Here is a 14,366-nt window from a genome sequence, read left to right as displayed (position 1 = left end):
AAATCATAGGCAGAACACTCTATGACATAAATCACAGCAAGATCCTTATTGACCCACCTCCTAGAGAAATGGACGTGAAAACAAAAATAAACAAATGGGACCAAATGAAACTTCAAAGTTTTTGCACAGCAAAGGAACCATAAACAAAACCAAAAGACAACCCTCAGATTGGGAGAAAATATTTGCAAATGAAGCAACTGACAAAGGATTCATCTCCAAAATTTACAAGCAGCTCATGCAGCCCAATAACAAAAAAACAAACAACCCAATACAAAAATGGGCAGAAGACCTAAAAAGACATTTCTCCAAAGAAGATATATAGATTGCCAAGAAACACATGAAAGAATGTTCAACATCATTAATCATTAGAGAATTGCAAATCAAAACTACAATGAGATATCATCTCACACTGGTCAGAATGGCCATCATCAAAAAATCTTTAAGCAATAAATGCCGGAGAGGGTATGGAGAAAAGGGAACCCTCTTGCACTGCTGGTGGGAATGTGAATTGGTAGAGCCACTATGGAGAACATTATGGAGGTTCCTTAAAAAACTACAAATAGAACTACCATATGACCCAGCAATCCCACTCCTTGGCATATACTCTGAGTAAACCATATTTCAAAAAGAGTCATGTACCAAAATGCTCATTGCAGCTCTATTTACAATAGCCAGGAGATGGAAGCAACCTAAGTGTCCATCTTCAGATGAATGGATAAAAAGATGTGGCACATATATACAATGGAATATTACTCAGCCATAAAAAGAAACAAAATTGAGGTATTTATAGTGAGGTGGATGGACCTAGAGTCTGTCATACGAGTGAAGTAAGTCAGAAAGAGAAAAACAAATATTGTATGCTAACACTTATATATGAAATCTAAGAAAAAATATATATATCATGAAGAACCTAGGGGTAAGATGAGAATAAAGACACAGACCTACTAGAGAATGGACTTGGAGATATGGGGAGGGGGAAGGGTAAGCTGTGACAAAGTGAGAGAGTGGCATGAACATATATGCACTATCAAACGTAAAATAGATAACTAGTGGGAAGCAGCCGCATAGCACAGGGTGATAGCTTGGTGCTTTGTGACCACCTAGAAGGGTGGGATAGGGAGGGTGGGAGGAAGGGAAATGCAAGAGGAGTGAGATATGGGAACATATGTATATGTATAACTGATTCACTTTGTTATAAAGCAGAAAGTAACACACCATTGTAAAGCAATTTTACGCCAATAAAGATTAAAAAAATTAAAATACACAATACACCCTGAATAGCTAAAACAATCTTGAGATAAAAGAAGAAAGCTGAAGCTATCATGGTCTCTGATTTCAAACTGTACTACAAAGCTATATCAACAAAACAGTGTGGTACTGGCACAAAAACAGACACATAGATCAATGGAACGAAACAGGAAGCCAGAAATGTGCCCACATTTATATGGTCAATTAATGTATGATGAAGAAGGGAAGAATATACAAAAAGGAAAAGACAGCCTGTTCAAAAATGGTGTTGGGAATACTGGACAGGTATATGCAAAATAATCAAACTGGATTACATTCTCACACCATATACAAAAATTAATTCAAAATTTATGAAAAACTTAAGTGTAAGATCTGAAACCACAAGAATTCTGGAAGGAAATATAGGCAGTATTGTCTTTGACATTGATCTTAGCAATAGTTTTTGTTGTTGTTGTTGTTGTTTTCGGTATGTGGGAATCTCACTGTTGTGGCCTCCCCCATTCCAGAGCAACAGGCTCTGGACACACAGGCTCAACATCCATAGCTCACGGGCCTAGCTTCTCCAGGGCATGAACCCATATCCCTTGCATCGGCAGGTGGACTCTCAACCACTGCGCCACCAGGGAAGCCCAGCAATAGTTTTGTAATGTGTCACCTGAGGCAAGGGAAACAAAACCAAAAATAAACAAATGAGACTACTTCAAACTAAAAAGCGTTTGCACAGTGAAGGAAACTATCAACAATGCGAAAAGGTCACCTGCTGAATGGGAAAAGATATTTGCCAACAATATATCCAGTAAAACATTAATATTTAAAATATACAAAGAAACATACAAATAAACTTCAAACAAACAAATAACCCAATCAAAAAATGGGCAGGGGACCTAAATAGACAGTTTTCCAAAGAAGACATGCAGATGGTTGACAGACATATGAAGAGACTCTCAGCATCACTAACCATCAGGGAAATGCAAATCAAAACCACAATATCACCTCACACATATCAGAATGGCCATTAACAAAAAGATAAGAAATAACAAGTGTTGGTTAGGATGTGGATAAAAGGGAACCCTCATGCACTGCACTGTCAGTGAGAATGTAAATTGGTACAGCCACTATGGAAAACAGTAGGAGATTCCTCAAAATATTAAAAATAGAACTACCATATAATCCAGCAGTACAACTTCTGCATATGTGTCTGAATAAAATGAAAACACTAATTTGAAAAAAAATATATATATTCACTTCTATGTTTACTGCAGCATTATTTACGATAACCAAGATATGGAAGTAACCTAAGTGCCCATCAATAGACGAATGGATAAAGATGTGGTACATATGTATAATGAAATATTATTTATGATATCTTTGGTTTTGGTATCACAGTGATGTAGGCCTTGTAGAATGAGCTTGGGAGTTTTCCTTTCTCTGTAATTTTTTGAAAGAGTTTGAGAAGGATGGGCATTAGCTCTTCTCTAAATGTTTGATAGAATTCGCCTGTGAAGCCGTCTGGTCCTGGACTTTGGTTTGTTGGAAGATTTTTAATCACAGTTTCTACTTCTTCCTGGTTCAGTCTTGGAAGGTTATACATTTTTAATAATTTGTCTATTTCTTCCAAGCTGTCCATTTTATTGCCATATAGTTGCTTGTAGTAGTGTTTTATGATCCTTTGTATTTCTGTGGTGTCTGTTGTAACATCTTTTTCATTTCTAATTTTATTGATTTGAGTTATCTCCCTCTTTTTCTTAAGTCTGGCTAAAGGTTTATCAATTTTGTTTATCTTCTCACAGAAACAACTTTTAGTTTTATTGGTCTTTGCTCTTGTGTTCTTGTGTTCTATTTCATTTATTTCTGCTCTGATCTTTATGGTTTCTTTTTTTCTACTAACTTTGGGTTTTTTGTTGTTGTACTTCTTCTTCTTTCTCTAGTTTCTTTAGGTGTAAGGTTAGGTTGTTTATTTGAGATTTTTCTTGTTCCTTGAGGTAGGATTGTATTGTTATAAATTTCCTTCTTAGAACTGCTTTTGCTGGATCCCATAGGTTTTGGGTTGTTGTATTTAGCCAGGTCATGGAAGCAACCTAAATGTCCATAGACAGATGAATAGATAAAGAAGATATAGTACATATATACAATGGAGTATTACTCAGCCATAAGAAGGAATGAAATTGGGTCATTTGTAGAGATGTGGATGGACCTAGAGACTATCATAGAGAGTGAAGTAAGTCAAAAAGAGAAAAACAAATATTGTATACTAATGCATATATGTGGAATCTAGAAAAATGGTACAGATGAACCTGTTCACAAGGCAGAAATAGAGACACAGACATAGAAAGCAAACATATGGACACCAAGGGGGAAGGAGGGGATGATTTGGGATATTGGGATTGACATACATACATTAATGTGTATAAAATAGATAACTAATGAGAACCTGATGTATAGCATAGGGAACTCTACTTAATGCTCTATGGTGACCTAAATGGGAAGGAAATCCAAAAAAGATGGGATATATTTATACATATAGTTGATTTACTTCACTATACAGCAGAACCTAGCATAACATTGTAAAGCAACTATACCCCAATAAAAATTTTAAAAACAGAAATATTATTTAGCCATAAAAAATAATTAAATGTTTCCATGTGCAACAAGATTGATAAACCTAGAGGGTATTGTGCTAAGTGAAGTAAGTCAGAGAAAGACAAATACTGTATGATTTCACTTACATGTGAAATCTATAAAACAAAACAAATGAACAAACAACTAAAGAGAAATAGTTACAGGTGGATGTAGGAAGAGAAGGTGTTGGTGTGAAGAGAGACATAGGTGAGGAAGATTAAGAGGTACTAACTTCCAGTTGCAAAATAAATGTCACAGGTATGAAATGTACAGTGTGGAAATATATTCAATAATTATGTAATATCTTTGTATGGTGACATGTTGTAACTAGACTTAATGTGGTCATAATTTTGAAATGTATAGACATATTAAATCACTATGTGGTGTACCAGAAATTAACATAGTGTTGTAGGTTAATCACACTTCAAAACAAACAAACGTATGGAAAAAAGAAATCAGATTTGTATTTACCAGAGGCAGAGATTGGGGGAAGGAAATTGAATGAAGGTAGTCAAAACAAACTTCCAGTTATAAGATAATTACAGTATGCAATGTACAACCTGGTAGATGTAATTAACACTGCTGTGTGTTATATATGAAAGTTAAGAGAGTGAATACTGAGTTCCCATCAGAAATTTTTATTTTTTCTCTTATTTTCTATCTATACATATTTATCTATATGAGATGATGGATGCTTACTAAACTTGTGGTATTCATTTCATAACGTATGTAAGTCAAGTCATTATGCTCTGCATATTAAACTTACACAATGCTGTATGTTAATTATATCTCAATAAAACTGTAATGAAAAAAATCTTAAACCTCAATCCACATATTTGACAATGAAATGCTTCATGCTATATTCACATCAGAATTATTTGAAATTGTAAGTCTTGAATTAAAAACAAAATTCTTCAAATTAAACATGTACAACAAAATTAGGTTAACAATAAGAAAATTAACTAAATTACAAATAAAAATACTTTGCCAACTTCCTTTTTTCTATGAACGGGTCTTCCATGTCACAACTAGTTTCTGAAGATATGAAGTTAATGGGGTTTTGGGAAGTAATACTTGAGCTACCTTCTTTGTTGCAGAGTCACCCAGTATTTTAAACAAATATACTTGATGTAGTCTTCCTGTTATATTTCACAAATTGGATATGTTTCTCTATATCTAGCTAAGCATCTATACATCTATCTTTTATCTATCCATCATCTAGATAGTTATCATCTTTACCTATTAATCATAATTTATATTCTACTGTTCTAGAATATGATTTTATAAGTTCATAAAGCATTCATGTTTACTTGTGAAATCCTGAATATCTGCTTCAGTCCATTTCTTAGCACAATATTCTTTAATTTTGTATATTCTTTTGGATTTAGTTTTTTCAGCGTTTTGTTAAATAAGTAATGCTTACATTTTGATGGCTTTATTGTTTCATTAGTCTTTACATGTTTGCAAACATTAAATTGTGCTCTTAGGACTTCACTAAAAATTATGGTTACCTAATCAAACAATATATTCAAGATTGTTCTTCTGAGTAAAACTAGAAAGAACATTGTAAGTCATTTCTTCCAAATCAGTTTAATCATCAATGTTTACTTGACTACTACATTGGCAGTGTAAAAAGCTGATTTATTTCTTAAAAATATAATACAGTGAAGCCTGTCTTATCAAAAGAGTAAAGCATAACAAATTTATGTATTTAATTTAGCAAACAAAATAAATTTAAATATAAAAATAGGCTTAAATAAAATAAATGTGAAATTAACAAATACATTCTTCCCAGACGTTTGCTCACCTTTGGGTTATAGATGATAAAGTAAAATATTTTAAATAACAGCGCTATAATTGCATGCATTTTTATGGGGTCTTACTGAAAATGCCTAATATGCATTTTGCCCCAATAATAATGAATATTCTATGTTTTAAATTAGATATGGTTATACTAGTGTAATTATTGGTCATTTTCTCTTATTTTCTTCCATTCCCCTGACACGTAATGTAAGAAGTGTTATTAATGGTTAAACTTAAATCTCAATATTTAAGTTAAAGAATATCAGAAGGATATGTGACTTACCTAGAAGAAAATGCAAAACCCAAAGATGGTTATAAAAATAGATTTGGGGGTAAATATTTGAGACAGCTTTCAAAACATGCATATTTTTAGTTATATGAAGAAAAGGTGCATTATATTGGGTAGAAGCATGACTTTTCTAGTGTCTTTACTTGGAAGTTAGTTAAACGTTGTTAGAAATGGTATATATGGAGGCCCAGATGACAAGAGTTGGACTTTGGTAAGTCTGTAGTGTGTCAACATAGCTAAGATGGAATTATATTTTTCCAGTATTCCCCTTGCTCAATATTTCCAAACTTAGGTATTTACAAGGGACGTTATGTGTGGAAGTGAAATAGAAGCCATATTCTTTTACACTTCCAATTAGGAACAGGATACAGGATAACTGTTGAGTTAACATAGGTTGCCAGTTATCTGCTGGACATTTTTTTGTGGGGTTAGTGGGGAGGAAGAGTGAGCACATCTGCTACAAATCCAGCTCCTCCTGAATATCCTCTGTCAGCTTCTTTGACTATGCAGCCATATGGGTTATGACATCCATGGTGAAAGGTCCAGCCTCTCCAGTGGATCACCCCATAAACAAGGTTGAAGACTTCAGAGTGGGAGCAAATTCTGATTCCTATCTGTCTTCATGGGTCCCACCCATGCTCAATTTACGTTTTCTTTGCCGCATCACTTCCATCTTTAGTTCCCAACTGCTTGACTAATAAACAAAATTATATGTCCATAAGAGACACTATTTGATGTCACAAAGATTTCAATTCAAAGGAAAACCTAATAATTTATGAGCTGTCTATTTTGTAACTTGCTTCAAACTTTTAATACCTTGATTTCCCTTTCTGAAAAATGGGACTAACAATCTCTAGCTCAAAGAATTATTTTGGCAAATAAATAAAATATTCAAAATGCTTTTTTTTTTTTTTTTTTTTTTTTTTGCAGTATGCGGGCCTCTCACTGTTGTGGCCTCTCCCGTTGCAGAGCACAGGCTCCGGACATGCAGGCTCAGTGGCCATGATTCACGGGCCCAGCCACTCTGTGGCATGTGGGATCTTCCCGGACCGGGGCACGAACCTGCGTCCCCTGCATCGGCAGGCGGACTCTCAACCACTGCGCCACCAGGGAAGCCCCAAAATGCTTTTTTTTTTATTATGTAAACTATTCAGGGAGCTCTCAGACAATGTTAAATATAATATATTAGGCAAAAAATAAATGTAATTTTGCTTTGATTTAAAGAGTGAAAAAAAAATCTTCTAGTGATATTTTTCTTGGAAAGTTTCCTGTATGTATATAGCTCAAATACTTACACTTTAAGAATACCTGAATAAGAAATGATACTTCTTACTTTAAATGAAATTTAATTTCTGAGTACCATTTCAAAAGTGTATTTGGCATAAGAAGAACATGATAAATGTAAGGCACCTTACAAAACAAGCAAATATTTATGCTTATGAATGTAGGGATTGTCTCTTTTAAATCCATAGGTACATTAAAATATAAGTAAATTTTCATTTGGAAGATGAGTATTGTAAGGAAATCCTGGAAATTTCAAAGGAAGACATAAAGCTCTGATAAGGGAACCTACAGTGAAAACAGAAAACGTATTTTAAATTCCAACTATACTCAGGAATAATGAGAAAAATTCACTAAAATAATCCATTTACTTATTGCATTTTCAATTTGTAGAGTACTTTTATTTTAGTATCTTTTTCAAATATTAACAATATTGTCAGATAGATACATCATTCCTATGTTGAACTTTTTAGAGACCCTACCATTTATTAATGTCAAAGCTATGAATTGTCTGTCCAGGTTCATTTTGATAAAACTGTCTCTCAACATCTATCCGACTACTATGAATTGTAGCACTTTGGAAATTATAAAATGCTAAACTACAATTTATTTTCAAGGTATGCATATAAGATGAGTAGGGGGAAAGCTCTTTACAACCTATACTACAAAGAGAGTAGCCTTGAAATTGAACAATATTCACAGGAATTCCTACACAATTAAGGGAAAACAAAATAAACAGACACTTTATAAGAGATGCCAAAAATCTATGTTCTACACAGGCAGGTATTCTCTGATTTACTAGCAGGCTGTCAAATCTTTTACAAATTGAGTTTGTGCCAAATGTTACATAAAGAAGTTGTATGTTTCTGAACTTTCCCATAGTTACATCATTTCTAAACACAAAGTATAACTAACATTACTTAGGTGTGTGGAAAATCACTCTCTCTGCCTAATTTCTCCTAGAAACCAGCATCATTCTTCTCAAGGAACCTAAGTCTACTGCAGCTTGAACTGCTTACCTCTTGTACACCATCTCACTTTAATTGGACAAGAATAACAACAGTAATTAAAAAAACATGTCAATCCAATTAATATGCTAAGAAGATTACATCTTGCCTAGAATTTGGGATTTAATATAGTAATAAAATGCCAGAGTTCACAGAAACTAAGCAAAAAGATATTGCAATAGTGTAATAGAAATGATGAGAAGTAAAAGAGAGATGGGGGGTGTCAGTAAGTGAGAAGAGGGTGGACTGAGTGAGCTGAGGAAGCTGTCAAATGGTATAATAATTTAGTGTGAATACATGATTTGAGAACTGCTTTGTGGAGTATATTTTTAATAAGCAGTTTTTAAGTAGTAGTTTTCCTGTGCACTCATTTATTTTGAAAGCAAATGTCTGTTTCTATTTTGTTTTAAAGATAGACATTTTAGCAACTGTTATCAAATTTTACTATGCTTCTCTTTCTCTATAAAATATGATGAAATTCTTCCAGTTATCCCATAGTGTACACTAAAACAAGGCTGAAGCAGACTTCTTTAACATGTTTCTGAAATAATTAGATAATCATACATCAAGAGGAATTATATACATTTTTATCATCTTCATACCTGGTTTTGTAAAAGATCATTGTACTCTCACCTCTAGTATATTTTAACAACATTAGAAAATGCTGTACTTTATTGTCTTGCTCCAAGAAAATATAAAATTTTGACAAATAATAAAAATACTGAAATGTAACTCAAAATATACAGCATGTTTTATTGATATAACATGCCAGTTAAAAAAATAGCTTAACTCAGGTATGTATTACTTCCCTAATAAAGTTTGTTAGTGAACATAAGAAACTTACTTACATATAAGTATCTATGGAAAATACATAAAATATTGGCCAGTAGAAAACTAAAGCTATATATCCGTTATTTTTGTTGTTGTTATTAGTCAACTTATTTATTTTCCTCTCTGAGGAGTAGATAGAAATAATCCATTTGAGAGAGCAACTGAAGAAAAATGAAGCAAAATTCTGTGTATGAGTGTGTGTGCATGTGTGTGTGAATACATTTGCATGCACACAGCTATGTATATTAATAAAGCTTTACTAAGTATCAGACGGTCTAGAGGAACTTTCTATCCATTTTCACTTTTAAGCCTTAGGCCACCCAGACAAAGTTCATTGACTGAGTTACACACCAGGAACTGAGGATCAGAGGAGCTACTTTGTCTTTTCAAGATCACATAGCTAATAAGGAAGTAGAGGAGTGGAAATTTGAAACCAACTTTTTATAACATCAAATTACTGTTATTTTCCCTCTAAACCAAGATCTATGACCTATATTATTTATGACAATTTGGGGAGGAAAACAATTTAAATAGCCACACTTGAAAATATTTTTGAAAGCAAAGTACACTTTTCAAGTATTATTGTTTTTCACCATTTCTAGTTTTATTTGAACATTTTTATCTACATTACATAGAAGTTATGTTCAATAGAAATTAAAAGAATTAAGATATTAAATATTTATCTAAAATACACTCAAAATTAATTAACATATTGAGGTGGGAGTTAACATGAGTGTTTCATCCTTAGCTGGTGGCTTGTATGAGTTTAATCAAAACTACTTATGATGGAAGAAATGCAACCAACATCTAATTTGCTCAGCTCCATTGTTAAAAAAGTGGCATTTCCTCCATTCTCTGGCTTCCAAAATATGAACAATCTTGACTCTAATCAATAATATAAATTCTTCAAAAGGCCCTTGTCTCTCTTCAGAAAATTATTCCTCTACTTTTTTTCTTTACCTTCAATGACAAATATTAATCATGAAGTGAATTCAATTAAAAGCAAAATGAGGTGTTACTATACACATATTAGAATGCCTGAACTAAAATGCCTGACAATAACAAATGTTGGTGAGAAAATTGTTCAACTGGAACTATAATACTTTGTTGGTGAAAATGTAAAATTGTAAAACACTCTGGAAAAGAGCTTGGCCTTATCCTACAAATTTAAACATACATTCTCCTTAAAACCCATCAATTATATTCCTAGATATTTATTTTTAAAAAAGCAAAAAAATACTTTCTACAATAATATGTATCACTATGTTCAAGACATCTTCATTCATAATTGCCCAAATGTATAAGCAAACCAAATACTCATCAGCTGGTGAATGGGTAAATCATAGGATACATTTGTGTATTATTGGAAAATAAGTAGGAAATAACTATATAGACATGCAACAACATGACTGAATTTCAAACACATTAACCTAAGTGCATTCAAGCCAGACATAAAAGACTGCATGCTGAATGATTGCATTTATATTATTTTCAATAAAATGAAAAAATAATAAATAAAAGAAGAGGAAAAAGCCATGGGAGAACTGGGAAAGAGAGAATGTGATTTATTCAAAAGTTCAGGAAGTATTTTGGGGCCAGTGGAACTATTCTTTATTGTGGTGGTCATTGCATGGTTATATGCATGTCAAAACTCATCAAACAGTACACTTAAAAGGGGTGAATTTTATTGTGTGTATTATATCTCAATAAACATGAATTCTGCATAGTTTATCCTCTAGGCAACAAGAACATTATAAAAATAATGTCAATCCAATTTATTTACTGTTGGCTTTGGGCAAATTATTTAGCCTCAGATTACCATTGTGTCCCGGTTTTGAAAATATTTATATTAATAAACTCCTTCTTCTGACGTAGAAAATAATAAAGTTGATAATTTTAGGTGAATGCAAACATACCTTAGAACCCGCTGACTTAGTAGATCTCAAACATTTTCATTCTTAATCAAATGTAATGCTTGTTAAAACACAGATCCCGGGCTTCCCTGGTGGCACAGTGGTTGAGAGTCCACCTGCCGATGCAGGGGACACGGGTTCGTGCCCCGGTCCGGGAAGATCCCACATGCCGCGGAGCTGCTGGGCCCGTGAGCCATGGCCGCTGAGCTTGCACGTCTAGAGCCTGTGCTCCGCAGCGGAAGAGGCCACAGCAGTGAGAGGCCCGCATACCACAAAGGGAAAAAAAACAAAAAAACCGCACAGATCCCTGCCCTATGTTCCAAGAGGGTTTGACCCAGTTGGTATGGGTTAGACCATTAATTTGCATTTCTAACAAGATCCCAGGTGAATCCAATGCTGCAGGTACATGGACCATACTTTGACTTGCATTGCACTAGGTAGTTTTTTGACCCTAGATATGATTCCTTAACTTGTAGTCCGTATAGAGTCTGTATACCCCTCTTCTTAATCACCAAGTTCTCAGCCCTTTTTTGTTGTTGTTGCAGAAGGGCTCCAAACAGAAGGTCCCTGCAGTTTTATGGAACTGTGGGTTAAAGGGAGGGAGAAGGGAAAGGACTAGGACTGGAAAGCAATGGGCACTGAGTCAGAGTGGAGAAAAATATCTCAAGTTTTCTCCTCTCCCTTTGATAAGGAGGTCTCAGCAGACACACCTGAGGAAGGCCTCTGCTGAAGCCTCCTGTCACCCACCCTGATAAAAAGATTTTGTGACCACCTAGAGGGGTGGGATAGGGAGTGTGGGAGGGAGAAACAAGAGGGAGGATATATTGAGATATATGTATATGTATAGCTGATTCACTTTGTTATAAAGTAGAAACTAACACACCATTGTAGAGCAATTATACTCCAATAAAGATGTTTAAGAAAAGAAAAAAAAAAGACTTCTGAATGGAAGTATCTGGAATGGGGATACAGATATGCCTAAAAGCTTGGGATGGGGGTCCTTGATAATGAGTCCTTGACAGCAACTCCTTCAGAGCCTGCAGTGCCTTGTCTGTGAACCAAGGGTTGTGTAGGGAGGCAGTTTGCTCCTGTGAGGACTGGCCAGGAAAGCATTCTTCAGGTCTATGGTCAAGCCTGAAAACACACACAAACCTCTGCCTGGATGTAGTCCCTGGCATCTCAGGTGAGTCTAGAAGGGTTACAATGATCTCAACAATGTAAATGGAGCTTTGATGTTGGCTGTCTGGTCTTCTCTCTTCAAGTAAGCTCTTACTGTAGACCATCTACTGCAGGCATTGAAAAGGGTATATTGTTTGAAGTTTATCCAAGTAGAGATGAACTGGCTGTGGTCAGTGCTATGGTATCAATTACCTCTCATAAGGATTACTAAAATAGCCTCCTATGTGGCCTTTCTTCTTTCAGTGTTGCTATATCAGAGCCAAACCTAATCCACTAGCCAGATTGTCTTAAAAATTACAAATCAGTTCACATAATCCCTTGCCTTAAATTTTAGAGCATTTCATCATTTTACTCAGCAGAGTAAGTGAACTCATTACTACTTTTTTCTATAAAATACTTAAAGAAAAAGACCCTGCTTACTTATCTGCTTCTTTCTCTTCTCTCTTTCTTATTATGCAGATATATGAGTCCTTGTCTCTACTTTTCAAATTTGACAATGGTGTTCATTGTAATTTCCTCAGAGGGGCATTATATGACTATTGTTACCTGGCTGTCTCATGTAATTTGAATTTCTCCGAAACACATTGTCCTGTTCTATTTTTTCCATAAATCTTCTTAAAAAATTACCTGCTAATTTGGTATGCCTCTAATCATACCAGATTATAAATTTTCTGATGGAAGGAAAATTGTTTGTGACCCACTTGAAGATAGACTGAAAGTTATATTGCTGTATCATTGCAAATCTGTTATTTATCATTCATCAAGTTACTTTATATATGGAAGTTAATGTCTTACATAGTTCTTTCTCTTTTAATACATTAGAACATATGCTTTCTACTCATAGCCAATGCAACTGTTCATCTTGAAATCTTTGACCATAATCAAACTATGGAAAGTTATATATATATTTTTTAAGTCCTGATTTTATATATATATAAGATTTTATATAAAATTAGGACTTAAATGACTTTTATGAACTGTTATGTAATATTTTTCATGCCTTTGTTTTGTTTATATTTCATAAGGGATAAAATTACATGTGTTTTTACTTTACATGTGTTTTTATTAACTCGTACCTTTCAAATATGAGTGAATTATTTTTAATTGACTAATTTTAAAGTACTATGGAGAAAAATTATTGAAATATAATGGTGATAGTTCTGAATCATGATTAAGCTATATTCTACTTTTCAGGGTAATAACACAGGTTAATAATTCATCTAGGAGGAGTTCATGAGTATGAAAGAATAATTAGCTGAAATATACTGAATCAAAATAAAATGAGATGGAGGCTGCACCACAATTAGATACCAGGATATAATAATAAGAACAAGTTCACATAGCACTTTGAAAGCTGAAATAGGGGTGTACAGGTAAGGAAATCAGTCTCCAAAACATTTTTAAGACCCAATCCCTGTCTATCCCCAAAACTTTATAATGTTAGTCTAGCAGAATCCAAAGCAAACAAGCAAGAGACTATAAACAGATAAGAACTTGAGGCAAATATAAAATGAGAAAGAAAATAAAAGTCTATCTAACATCTGGGACTAAGGATAAGGAGACTAAAGAAAGAAAGCTAAAAGCTTTTTATCAACACAGCCAACCCCAGAAAATCAATGGACCCCAGGAAACTATACATGTGTTTTCTTTTGTATCTATCCTTCCTGATTCCCATACTGGGTACTATAAGGACTTGTAATTCAAGTAGGGAATCTGGAATTTAAATGTTATATTTAAAAATATTAATAAGTTATTCAGTATCAAAAAAATACAACACAAACAAAATCCTATATACAAAGAAATACAAACATACAATGTATTCATGAATAAGATAATGTGGAGAAAATCAGGACATAATGATTTTTTAATTATCTCAGAGAGTGAAAAGGGTAAGAAACCTTCATACAAGGCAGTATTTTACTATTGCAAATAGCTCTGGAAATTACCATCTTAATCGCTGGATATATTACTATAGCAATTCAAGTAGCTCCATCAAGTAATTTTGAACACAGAATCCTCAACATCTTTATTCCTTTAATATAATGATAACCTAAATAGAAAAATGTTTTAACAATTAAGACTCTATGTTTGTGGTGAACTACTAGATAAAATATAACTGTACCTGAACAATAGACAGTTTTTCTCATAATTATAAACTGTTAGAAGATATGTTTTCAAATGTATATGCAATGCACA

Source organism: Lagenorhynchus albirostris, chromosome 18 (assembly GCF_949774975.1).
Source record: "Lagenorhynchus albirostris chromosome 18, mLagAlb1.1, whole genome shotgun sequence".
Taxonomy (NCBI): Eukaryota; Metazoa; Chordata; class Mammalia; order Artiodactyla; family Delphinidae; genus Lagenorhynchus; species Lagenorhynchus albirostris.
The sequence above is the reverse complement of the archived record's forward strand: the minus strand, read 5'-3'. Positions refer to the sequence as shown.